The sequence below is a fragment of the Lolium perenne genome, chromosome 3, assembly GCF_019359855.2.
Source record: "Lolium perenne isolate Kyuss_39 chromosome 3, Kyuss_2.0, whole genome shotgun sequence".
NCBI classification, from domain to species: domain Eukaryota; kingdom Viridiplantae; phylum Streptophyta; class Magnoliopsida; order Poales; family Poaceae; genus Lolium; species Lolium perenne.
This window is the reverse complement of record NC_067246.2, coordinates 263,528,012-263,540,739: the sequence shown is the minus strand read 5'-3', so window position 1 is coordinate 263,540,739 and position 12,728 is coordinate 263,528,012. Positions and strand designations below refer to the sequence as shown.

Below are 12,728 nucleotides of genomic sequence, written 5' to 3'. Positions count from 1 at the left end.
AATCGCTGCACACAAGGTATGGTATGGTGAGCTTCTATATCATTTCCTGCCTCATATGTGTATAGTTTGTGTGCTCAATCTGGTGATGATGAAGCCAGATTTACACTCCCGCTGTTTATTCCTGTTTGGCCTTCTAGGGACCTAAAAACTCCCAGGTGGCCATATCAATAGCCAAAATATGTCACCTTTCTGCAGTGTTCCTTGTGTTTGCCAATAGGTCTATGGCCTTCTTCAAAAAAAAATCAACTGATAGAATTAATTCTTTTTTACATTGCCCGTCCATAGTTCTGAACTATTGCGGGAGCCATGATGGATATGTGTCTTATTCTTTAGCTTTACAACCTTAGATGGTTGGTTTGTATGATAGCAACTCTTTCCTTTGTCTATACAAAGTAAAAGATTATAGAAATGTTGTACATCTGATGACTGTGTTGATACCCTATGAAGCACCGGTACGGCGATACGGATACGGGAACATGGGATACGGCAATATCTAGAAATAGCAATACGGCGATACGGCGAGTATACATATAAAAATTAATATAAATCCATTTGATTTAGACAAAGAATAATTGAATGCTGTGAAAATCTGCCCCATTTGTTGCCTCCGTGTCTGTTTTAAGTTCTTGATGGCTGAATGATCGTCTCATCAATTTCCTCAATCATTATATTGCCCATTCGTGCTTGCAAAATACATCGATGGCAAGAAATATCTTTGACTTGTGAGTGTAAGGCATGGCCACAGTGCCCAATTTTTAATGTCCCGTTTCATCTTCGAGAATATTGGGCAACTAAGGGTATGCATTTTTTTTTACGTTGGTTTCTTTGCACCAATTATGTTCATATCATCAGAACTGAATACTCTTGTTTCCTGAATGACTACAGTTAAAATCATCTTGAATTTGCTATATTCAGAATTATATAGCATGTTCTCTCTTTGTCTGATCGATTGCTGGCCTCTCCAGATGAAGAGGCATGTGTTTTCTTAAGAAGTTATTATTGAGTGCACTTCTTGCAGCACGTCGATGTCTGTCATTCGCTATTGTCCGCTTGATTTTTCTACTACGAAACATACTACCAATAGAAGACAGAAGTTGCCGTGGATGTTTTGGAGCGCATGTGGACACCCAAATCTATGGTGTCAATGATGTTGACCTTGGAGATATTTGGGACTTGTACAACTAATAACGTGCCTATGCGAAATTTTTCCAGAAGGGTGTTTTAAGGAACCTAATTATGGGATTCTGCTATAGTGCTATGTAATAAATTATTTCTGTACTTCCTATGTAAAAACAACAAGACCATATACATGTTTCTTTGCGCTGCATGATTTTATTATAACAGCAGGCAACAGGTACTCTTATGAGCCGTGATTTTATGGCAATGTAATAGTTCTTATATCCAGGGAGAGTGCGCTGATACTAGCTTCTAATGTTGCGACACTTTGCACAATTGCAGTTTTTTCCTTACAATGCCACTAAAGTTTCGTAAGTAACAATTAAAGCGTTCATACTGCAAGATTAATTTTAAATCCGTATTCAAGTTACGTCAGCACCAGAATTCTTACGGGGCCCATTTATATGGTAGTTGGAAGAATGGGTCGTGGGTTGGGAAAGTGCGGCAGTTATCAGATTTTTACGCCAAGCGAGCATTCTTACGTTGCATTCTGCCTTTCTTACGACGTGGTTTGCAGGAAAATCTACACGCGCGAACGTCCGAGCGTGGAAACACTGGTGCGCTTCGAGGTTGGGTGCGGTGGGGTGCAGAATAATATTCTGCCCCCAGGGAGTCAAATAGCGCGTCTCTCTCTCTATATATATATATATATATATATATATATATATATATATATATATCGAAAATTGGCAGCTACAAAGGAGGGTAGCTACGCACTTGTCCTACAGTCGACGCGTGTATAACGTCGTTTCACTAGGACTAACGTAAAGGTGCGCGACGCGGCCTGGAGCTAGCTCACACTTTCATCTCCTTTTTCTACTTTCCCAAGACTTTTTCTTCTCCCCGAAACAACATGTCTCTTATTTTCTCTCTCTTCGTCATCTGAATGCTTATCCCCTTCTCCACGTGAAGCACAACAATGGATTCCCTTGTCCTGTATTTTACCTTTCGTTTCAGCTCCATGGTGAGCCGTCGCTAACCCCAAGCCGCGCCGATCTCCAACCTATCCGGTCCGGCCTTGCCTCACCGAGCCTCCGTCAGCTAGATCTGGCGACCATTGTTGCATCTTCGACCACGACACACCATGGATCTGCTAGCCTCCACCCTGCCACAGCTGGAGCCCAGCTCCCAAAAACGTCATACACTCCTCCCTGCACATATTCATTGGAACAAGGAAAAGTACACATTGAATTTTTCCATCGTATATGGATTCAGAAAGGTAAGGCCTACAGCACTAAAGCGGTTTGATGTTTTACATGCTCTCTCTCTCTTGGTCTCTCTCTCTATGGAGATGTATCCATTTACTGAATTGATGTTTTGATTCATGATTTCTTCCGTCAGTTTCCTTCATGCTCTGACATGAACTAAAAAAATCTGTACTGGTCCATCTGTTGAGAAATGAGTTTTTTTTCTTTATAAAAAAGGTTGGTTGCATTGCTCAGAAAAATTGGTCATCAAGATAGAATTGGGCAGCTAGTGGTGATAAAGCACGAGCTTCTCCATCAACCAGAAGGCTCAACAGGGAAGACTGAGATTTGGTTCGTTCTATTTTTTCTTTGTGGTACATTCCCCTTCCTTTCTTGCTTTTTAAAAAAATCTGTACTTAGCATTTTTTTCTCATCTTACTCTATCAGATTGTGGAGTTGATGTGTGATTAGGCACATGGATTTGAGGTTGGATTTGCTTCCGCTTCCGGCATATGGATTAGGTAGGATTATGCAAGTTTTTGACCTAGCTTGATGGATCCGTGTCTACAAAAAAAGCTAGGATTTCTAGATGGGAGGATTTTATGCTGACCACGCTGAATCCAATTGCATGTTCTCCAAGTCTGTTTTTTTGGAAGTTTTTTTCCACCTCATTGAGTGGCAGATCATTAGTGGTTGTCACATCTGTAATTCACTTCAGCTTCCATAAGGAGCCATGCATATATCAGGTTGTGTGCTTCTGTTAGACTTATCTTATGTGGTAACATTTATCCAACAATTATTTTACTCCACACTAAAACAATCTAGAACCAGGAGTGCTAGTCAGCTTTGAATCTGCAAGCAGAAGGTAAAAGAAGGTACTCGTCCAGCTTTCTATAGTGATACTGTTTTTTTCACATAAATAGCTGCAACGACCGGTGGTACTAGTGAGTCCTCAAGCACCAATTTCTTTAGTCCATGCCTACAATCTGGGCCGTTGTATTTTAATCATTCAACTAAAATGTTGTGAAGAAAATATATAGCCTTATATCGACAACAAATTTTCTCTCTGCTGCACCCTTTTTGATGAAATATTAATGTAACTTTATTTGTTTATTTGATGTAGAGATGAAAAGTAGCATGGAGAGTCACGGAGCTACAAATATCTTATCTTGAAGCAACTGTACACTGTTTTAGGCTATTTTATTTGCTCTTAGATGCATGTATGGAGACCTACCTTTCTTTTTTTGTCAGGTGTGTTCACTTTATATACAGTGGAGCATACCCGACACCAACTTATAGTGGAGCCTAGCACCTTTTTGTCATGAGCTGGCACAAGGTATAAGCCAGGACCGTGAAGTGGCCGTTAATCATCAGTTCTAGATGCCCAACATCCAACGGCTCAAACCATAGGGGTAGCTACCACCCATTGCAGGAAATCCACATATATATATATATATATATATATATATATATATATATATATATATATATATATATATATATATATATATATATATATATATATATATATATATATATATATATATATATATATATATATATATATATATATATATATATATATATATATATATATATATATATATATATATATATATATATATATATATATATATATATATATATATATATATATAGGTTCTGTTATTCTCGAACCGGTTCGAGAATAACTATTCTCGAACCCTTTCGAACTTCCGTGTTTCACAAGTGAACTTCTCGACGGAATACCGTAATTGCATGTTCGTGCGGACGTATTTTCATGATGATTTTCAAACCGCTTATCGGATTGATGCGTATAATATACCGTTGGATTCGCACGGAAATTTCGCATCTTTTTCTTGTTCATTGTTTTCCCAAATTCTATAGTGATTAAAACTAATTTGAAATATACAAAACAACGTTTTCGCGGATTTCTCTATTGTTGTACGCTTTGGGGTTCCAGTTTTCAAACCGTTTATCGGAATGATGCGTATATACGCTCGTTGGAAAGGTACCGACTAGGCGCACCTTTTCATGAAGAACACTTTTCTAAATTCTTTATAGTTTAAGAGCAGATTTGAAAATACGTGATTACGTTCTTCGAACTTCTCGGTTTTTCGAATCGTTTTTGGGGCTTATTTCTCAACCACTCATCGGAATGTTCCAAATGATATTGCGTTGAAAATATATTGATTAGGAGAATCTTTTTCATGTTGAATGTTTTTCCAAATTCTAAATGGTTTTAGTTTAATTTCGTAAATACATAAAAGTGAAGATAACGCCGACACGAGAACATTTCGAAATTGGCTCATCTAGATTGATTAGGTGTGGCATTGCGATCTGTTGGAGTATTAGTAGAGTTATATTAGTGCTAATTGTACGTTGAGTTGGTCGATTTGCGCAATCGGTGGTTGTACGGACGATTTCTATGCGTATGATTTCCGTCCAGAAAAACATAGTGCATGAGGTGCTCGAATATAGAAGTGAACTTCCTTATATCTGTTAGTGAACTTCCGATCGCGGTATAAAAGTTTCAGGCATATAATAAAATTATAGCGAACTTCTGTGGATGTGAACTTCTTCTTCCATGAATCTGAACTTCCCGACGGACTTCAATATTGTACAGGGCGAACTTCCGAAACTTTAGTCCAGTTCGAAGTGAACTCCATTTTTAGAAGATTTATCGACATTCTTAACAATTTGAGAGCAGATTTAAAAATATAAAACTCCATTTTTAGAACTTGTCGTTGTTCTTTCAAACTATTGTTCATAGTGAACTTCAATATTATATGAACTGAACTACTAATATTCACTGAGAGAACTTTTGTGTATATTCTATGCGAGCTTCTAGAAGAATTTTGGTGTAATGTTCATGAAATGAACCATGCAACAACAAAATAATGAACTTCCTAGACCATTTTAAATTTATCATCTAATTTTCTAAAACAATATTGAGCTTCACAACCACGTTACACATTTCATATAAAAATGAACTTGGTGGATAGTTCGAAGCGAGCTTGTATAAGAATTTTGGTGAACTTCATGCTATAAAAAATGTGAACTTTCTTGAGAAGAGGATTAATTGAGTTTTTATGCGGACTAAAAAAGTTAATTCCTACGTCAGATAAGCTAAGCTTCTCCAAATAATAAATAGTGAATAGTGAACGGTTGATGTTTAGAGAGTGAACTTTTGGGAAAATACATAGTGACATTGTTGATAAAAAATAAGTAGGAAGTGAACCTCAGGGCGGTAAAAACATCACCATTGTCATATCAAAGTGAAATTATTACAACAAAAAAATGAAAGAAAACTCCCACAATGACATTGTTTTGATGCATATTTGGAAGTACCATTAGGTTGCCAAGTAACATAATCATTATTTTGTAAATACTTGCATGTCCAAGGCTGTGGCGCATGCCTCCATCAATGTGCCGTGGTGGAGATCACGCCATAATGTAAAAATAAAAATTAAAGAGAGGTCAAACTAGAACAGATGCGTAACTCTTGGCGAAGTACTCGATGAGCCACGCTCAGTCATCCCCTGAAGCTGGTAAGGCGCACATCTTGAAGGTGGTTCAGAGAGGTCAAACGCGATATACCTGCACTTCCAAATTGGCAAGAAATGAACTTCGAACCCAGGAGTGAATTTCATGGAATTACACATCTTAAAATACGGCAACAATAATTCTTTATTGTCGAAAGGAAGAACAAAAATCCAAGATTTACTAATCGCCGAAGTTCAATGAATTTCTCGGAAAATATACTTAATCGCTGTAAGTGTTTTTTATACTAAGCAACAAGGCACCAAAACGCTATTAATAGTAGAATAACTATGCCACTATGTTTTATCAAAAGATTACCTAGTATAGGGGAAGAGACTTACATGTTATTACTACGTCTCATGGTTACCATTCACGGCACTGCCACAAATCATACTTTCCTTGAAATTGCACGTCATCCTGCAGGCAACAAGTACAACACATAGCTTATGACAAGTGAACTTGACACATTATGATGAACTCGAACTTCAGAAAGGGAAAAACTGAACCGAGAAACAAATAAACTAAACTGAGAAAAATGGCGTAACTTAACTCCGTAACCTGGTGCATCACCCCTACTTCATCGTGTAAGTGAACTTCTGTCTTTGCCGAATGAGGCATTCCCACGATGAGCAAGTGAACTACCGCATATGTCTAATCCGGAGTTCCAACGAGCCTTGTGCAACACCTAAGCACAGGACTCTCTCCGCTCCACCTCATGCCCTGCAACATCCACACACGGCAGTCCATGGTGTCCTCACTTGCCTGCAACACAGGAGGAACTTCAGATATAATAACTGAACTTTCATCTACAAGCAACGTGAACTTGCCAGAAAATTGTTTACACTAGTCAATTCACGGAGCAGAACTTCAGAATAGAGCCAACCAAAAATAAAGAAGTGTATCGGTTACATTTTTCTCTGCTTTTTACAGAACGTGAAGTCCCTCCTTCGGCCTAATTGAACTGCTCAGTTGTCAAAAATTACCGTCTACTAAAACAAAATAAACTTCCTACAATTTTGAGTGCTGGCAGAGAAGGCTTAGTCTATGATACAAAAAAAGTATGTCAAGAACTGCCATTACCTATTAACCATAATAGTATAATACAACCGCAATGTTTCATTCCCGTGTTTTATCAAAACTCCACCGTTTTTCCACCTCTCTCAGATCTTATAGGCTTACAAATATCAAAAAATGGAGTATCCAAAAGCATTCGTAAAATGTATTTTGTGAAGATACACCTGCACATACGAGATGCAATGAAGTAACTTCTTGAAATCGGAAAGTTAACTTTAAACGAATGTTGTGTGTTGCAATTATCCAAACTTTGCCTAAACAGAATGCTACTACTCCCTACATATAATGTAAAAATCTAACACAATTCATAGACATCATTATTAGCTACGAGCTCCTCAACAAACGAAATGTATAAATATACTAGTAGACAAGTGGTAGATGGTCAAGAGCAAACGAAATACTAGATAATGCTTTATACATCAAAACAAGATTGCTCGAGCTCCTCAAGCAATATGCATTTTTTTTCAAATGAACTTCATTTTATTTGCGGAGTGAACTTCACTTTTACAAAAGTGAACTCACCATTACCATTTAGTTTGTTTCATAATAAAATGAAATGAACTTTCACGGTGTGCAAATTGAGCTTCCCATTATGTCCGAAGTGAACTTCCCAAAAAAGTGAAGATGGTTTGATTATATTTGAACCCCAATGCGGCAGCCAGGTGCTCGGTCAGCCCCAAGAAGACCTACACTGATCTGCTACGGAATGAAGTGTGAACTTCCAGAAATGAAGATAAATTATCACTAATATTGAACAGAAATATCAAATTTATCCATCTGCACTTCCCGAATGCAAATAATGCACTTGCAAGAAAGAAAATAAAAATATGGAGGCGAGCTATACTTTTTATTTAATTCATGTTTGTGGTTTTAACTAAAAAGGTAGACAAAATAAACTTCCTGATAATAAAGATGAACTTCCCTTTCTGAATAATGTGAACTATACTAGTCCATACTTAGGTTCGACAAGCGAACTTGCATTTTAAATAAAAGCGAACTTCACAGTCTATGAAACAATAAATTTCCAAAAAACAAATGAGTAAACTTCATATGTGAAATAGGTTAAATTGTTTTATGTGCTGCAATCGTCTAACATTTGCTCAAATACAAAGCTAGCAAACAATCTTTATGTGAAAATTCATACAAGGCAGCAGTTAATAAATATAGTGCAACACCAACAGTAGTTCAGAAGCATTACAACCTCACCAACAATTCTAAAATCAACCAGCAGCAAAATCAATCCAAACATGAAGTGAAATTATAGCCCGAACGAGAGTGTTGCCACCATGGAAATAGATTAAGGGAGACGGAAGCCGAACTAGCAGTTGTGGATGCACTAATTAAGAAGAAATAAAAGAGAAACATGGGACAACATAAGCGAACTTCCTCCATGTTGCCCCTGTAGTATCGCTGTTGTCTCCGAGCGAAAATGGACCGGCGACGTACGTTGTATCGGTGTAATTATTATATTTGGACCAGTATGGGAAGGCTATGGTCAGGACTAGAAGAGACATAAAACAAATACAAAGACCACAACACGTTTCTACTTACTCTCACTAGGTATTCACTTCAATTATTTATCCTATAATAATACCATGTGTTGATTCAGTCAAAGAAAATGAAGTTATTGGAGCTGCCTACTGCTCCATGTGTTGTTTTGGCCATCTATCCAGCTATGCATATTAGAGGAGGCAACGTCCCATGTCGCATCAATGTTTTTATGCTAAACTTTTTAATGTGGGCTTTAACAAAAAAATTGGACAAAGCGAACTTCCATTAAAAAAACAAGTAAACTTCATGTGTGGACGAGGTAATTAACTTGGAATGAACCCTGCCAACAATAGAGCAGAACTTCTATTAAATATTTAATGTTAAGATGAAAATAAATGGCAAGTGCACTGTATAAACCAAACGAATGAACTTCCTAAAACTAACAAGTGACCCGAGAGCATTTTCTGCTATCTTTTTTAACAGGAAAGTGAACTCCCTATTTTGGCCTAATTGAGCTGCTCATAATTAACATGTGAACCGCTCAATGCTGTAAATAAACAAGCAAGTATGACCAAGAATAAAACCACATGCAGCAATAGAATTTCGCATAGCAAGAACCATAGTCGACAATGCGAGGAGCAGGCTGACCTGGGCATGAGAGTCCAGCTATTCTTCACACTTCAAATGGTTAGGACTCCCTGCGGCTGCATGGAAGCCTTCCTAGTCGTGGGCCGCACATCACAGATGGAGGCTTCAAACTACAGAAGTAAAAAGAAAGACGTCATAGTTATAAGTCTATTTGGTTCAGGTCTTTCTCTGGTAAGAAACTACACAAATCGAGGAATAACACCTGACTAGATAACTTCTTCAATTGGAGGGCTCCATGTGCGTCCTGATAGAACTATTTTTCAATCCAAAGTGAACTTCCTCTATTATTTGGACGGAAGAAGGTAAAGTTACAAAAAGAAGAGCACATCTTTTATTTTACATACAATGAACTACCTATTTTATCCTATGTGCACTTCCAGACATATACTTTGTATTATTACATGGCACTGCATAACAATCATTTTTTAGTGTAATAATCCTTGAGAATAATAGATGCAGATTCATGCTGCTCCTCTTGCTAAAGAGGTTCATTTTAATGTGCGGCATACTTCAGACCCTAGATAGGTTGTTCCAATGTTGTTAAATCAAATTATCGCACATAAATTTTAGAAGAAAATATATGACAGTCACATGGGGGAATTTGCTCGTGCACCTGCCATGTAACCATCTACATATGAATTCAAACAGGGGCACTTTTGAGTGCCTACCGGCAGCATAACATCAAAAAGCTTTTAGCAAGACATCAAAGAGCAGGTAACCAAACTTGGTCAGGAACGTTGTGGTTGCACTTCCCGGCAAAAAGAATTGAACATCACAACCGCACATGCATTTTTCATCTTACAAAAATGAACTTCGTGCAAGTACCAAGTGAGCTTCCGAACGAAGTTTCAGTGAAGTTCAAAAATATTTTCGCGAAATGGGCTTCATATATGTATAAATAGAACTTCCGCGCAATTAAAGTTCAAGTACTCTTAGTGAATTAATATTCAGAATAGTACCTTGATCATATAGTAACCATAAGAACTAGAAAGCTACCTCGAGAATCAGAATAGTACCCACAACCTGCGGGTGCTGCGCTTCAAGTTGGACTCCCGCCATGGTTCCTGGCGAAATCTAGCGATGAGCGCTAGTGAACTCCCCATAGGTGTCATAAGTGCACTGCCTGTAATTAATTTTAGAGATGATTTATTTGTAACATAAAATAAATGGAGATAACTCCTTGCATAACAATTGTTAAACTATCCAAAATAGCAGCAGTTAATTCATATCAGCAGGTCACCAGTTCAGTTCAGCAGCTGGAGCAAGTCAGAAATAGCACCCAACGGTGCAGGCACTCCTAGCGGTGGCTCTCTTGGTGGACCAGATGCAAAAAAATTATGAAATTAGTTTGTGTGATGTAATTATCTAAACTTTGGCGAATATAAATCACGAATACACCATTTGTATAAAAATCTCAGCACACCTGCAGCTGTATTCAGAAGTTTAAGCATCGCCGACAATTCTACATCAACTAGCAGGAAATGGTTTTATCCAAAAAAAAGTAACTAAAGCAATCCTACAGAGAGGCGAACTCCCTCACGAAAGAAATGCACACCGTGCAGTGCACCCATGATATACCGGCTAAAAGAAAAGGAACAGAGTCATCCATCCAACAGTGTAAGAAGTGAATAACCTGAAGTATTTAAAAGCCAACTACAGGCATTAGGACGAGCTGAACTTCTAGACTTCACGCATTAGTTCAGGGAAAGAAGGAAGTGAAACAGCGTGCCGGGATAGGAGCCGCACCCACGGCCCAAAAGCAGAATAGGGGCAGCCACAAAGGCAGGCGTCGTGCATCCAGCAACAACACAGATGGCCAGGGATGGTCGTTGCTCGCGCAAGTACCACGGGGGTTCAGAAAGGCTCCGGGGCATGTGGACGAGGAGGGAAGGGTGGGCTATGCCGGTGTGCTCCAGATCGGGCCAGGGGAAGGTGAACTCCTAGCAGTGGAGGGGCGCCAGCGGCAGTGGCGTGGAGGTAATCCGGCCAGAGATCCATCGGATCCATCAGGGAAGAAGGGGGCGGGGGGGCTACCAGGGAAGGGGAGCGCATGAGGCAGAGTGGAGAACCTATCGGTGCGCGCGGCAGGGCATCGCCGGGCGGGATGCGCGCGATTTGGAGGCGAATTTGGCGGCGCCGGGACGGATGCCCTCATCCTAGAAGGGGAGGGCGGCGCGGGGTGCACGGTGGCCTGCCAACGCAGCGCAGAAGGTGGTTGAGGGAGTGTGGCCCGCCGCGGGGCATGGGAGGTCGGGGAGGTGGCTCGCTGACCCGCCGGCGGCACGCCGGAGCTCGTGGAAGGGGCACAGGCGGGCGACTGGGTCGCGTGGGGGTTGACGAGCGATGGGGGGCGTTTGGGTCAGCCCGAGGTGGTTCCGCGTGGGCGGTGGTACCTGCTTTTCTCGGGCGTTCAGATGGGGCGGTTTTGGGATAAGAAACTAAAGCGGGAATAGGGGGTTTGAGAATAGCTATTCTACAACCCCTCTTAAGGGGGGTTCGAGAATAGTCCAGCTCTATATATATATATATATATATATATATATATATATATATATATATATATATATATATATATATATATATATATATATATATATATATATATATATATATATATAGAGCCCAACTATTCTCGAACCCCCCTTAAGAGGGGTTCTAGAATAGCTATTCTCGAACCCCCCTCTTCTAACCGAACCAACCCGAGAAAACCCACCTACCCACAGTCACCACGCTCGTGCGGCACCTGTATCTGAACTTCCCCACGCCCCACCTTCTTCCCTATCAGTAGGACCTCGCCGCCCGTCCCCAAATCCCGCCCCGCCTTCCTCCGCGGCGACGGCGCCCAATCCAACCTCGCCTTCTTCCCTGGCGGCGGCGCCTAATCCCGCCCCGCTTTCTTCCTGGCGGCACCACCGCAAGACAAATAGCCGCCGCCCGGCGGCCCAAAGCCCAAACCCGCGCTGCTGTGATTCCCTCGTGCGACTTCGCGCGACCCCCTGTGCTGTCGTCCCGATTGCGGCGCGACCCGTCTCCTCGTCCCGATTGCGGCGCGACTGTGAGCGCGCGGAGCTCGCCGACGTCGACCGCCGTCCCGCCAGATCCGGCTCCTCCATGGCGAGGGACCCGTCCTGCTCCGTCTACGTAGGTGAGCCCGCCTTCGCTTCTTGCTCCCACCCTGCTTGCGGAATCGTCGCGTGTACCCTAGATTTTGGAACTATCTAAGTAGTTCAGATTGTATTAGATGCGTCGCCTAAGCGAGGTGTTTATGTTGTTAGAACAGTGTGCTTGCGATTCATCCCCTTTCGGGCTGGCTTTTGTTTCGAGCTTTGTTCCGTGTCTGTTTTGTTTATTGAGGCGCGCCGTCTGCTAGTATTACAGTCAGTGCATTTTATTCTCTCTGCCAAGGAAATTAGTTTTAGTACTTCTGGTTGTCAGTTTGTTTGGCGTCAGCGTGGCTAGTTATAAATTTGCCGGCCAAAGGATTCCTGATGTTTCAGTTTTGTAACTCAATAGTATAGACCACGGCATAATAATTCTTTACAATAGCAGTAGTTTCATTTCACGCCATGATAGAGTAGCTTAAGAGTTTGACATTATCGTGCTTTGGCT

The 12,728-nt window shown here is 40.6% G+C and overlaps 1 long non-coding RNA gene across 4 annotated transcripts; it reads right to left on the bottom strand.

The window, feature by feature from the left end:
- Positions 1 to 6,647: 6,647 nt before the first annotated feature.
- Positions 6,648 to 11,638, bottom strand: LOC127344126 (uncharacterized). 4 transcript variants are annotated; one of them, XR_011755982.1, is made up of 4 exons: positions 10,116 to 11,638; positions 9,322 to 9,400; positions 9,120 to 9,229; positions 6,648 to 6,668 (listed from the first exon to the last, which is right to left on the bottom strand). It is a non-coding gene; the product is annotated as an uncharacterized lncRNA (long non-coding RNA). The 4 variants fall into 4 exon arrangements; XR_011755983.1 differs by lacking the exon at positions 6,648 to 6,668 and adding an exon at positions 7,587 to 7,676; XR_007877760.2 differs by lacking the exon at positions 6,648 to 6,668 and having other exon boundaries at positions 8,779 to 9,229; positions 10,116 to 10,242; positions 10,360 to 11,638.
- Positions 11,639 to 12,728: the final 1,090 nt, after the last annotated feature.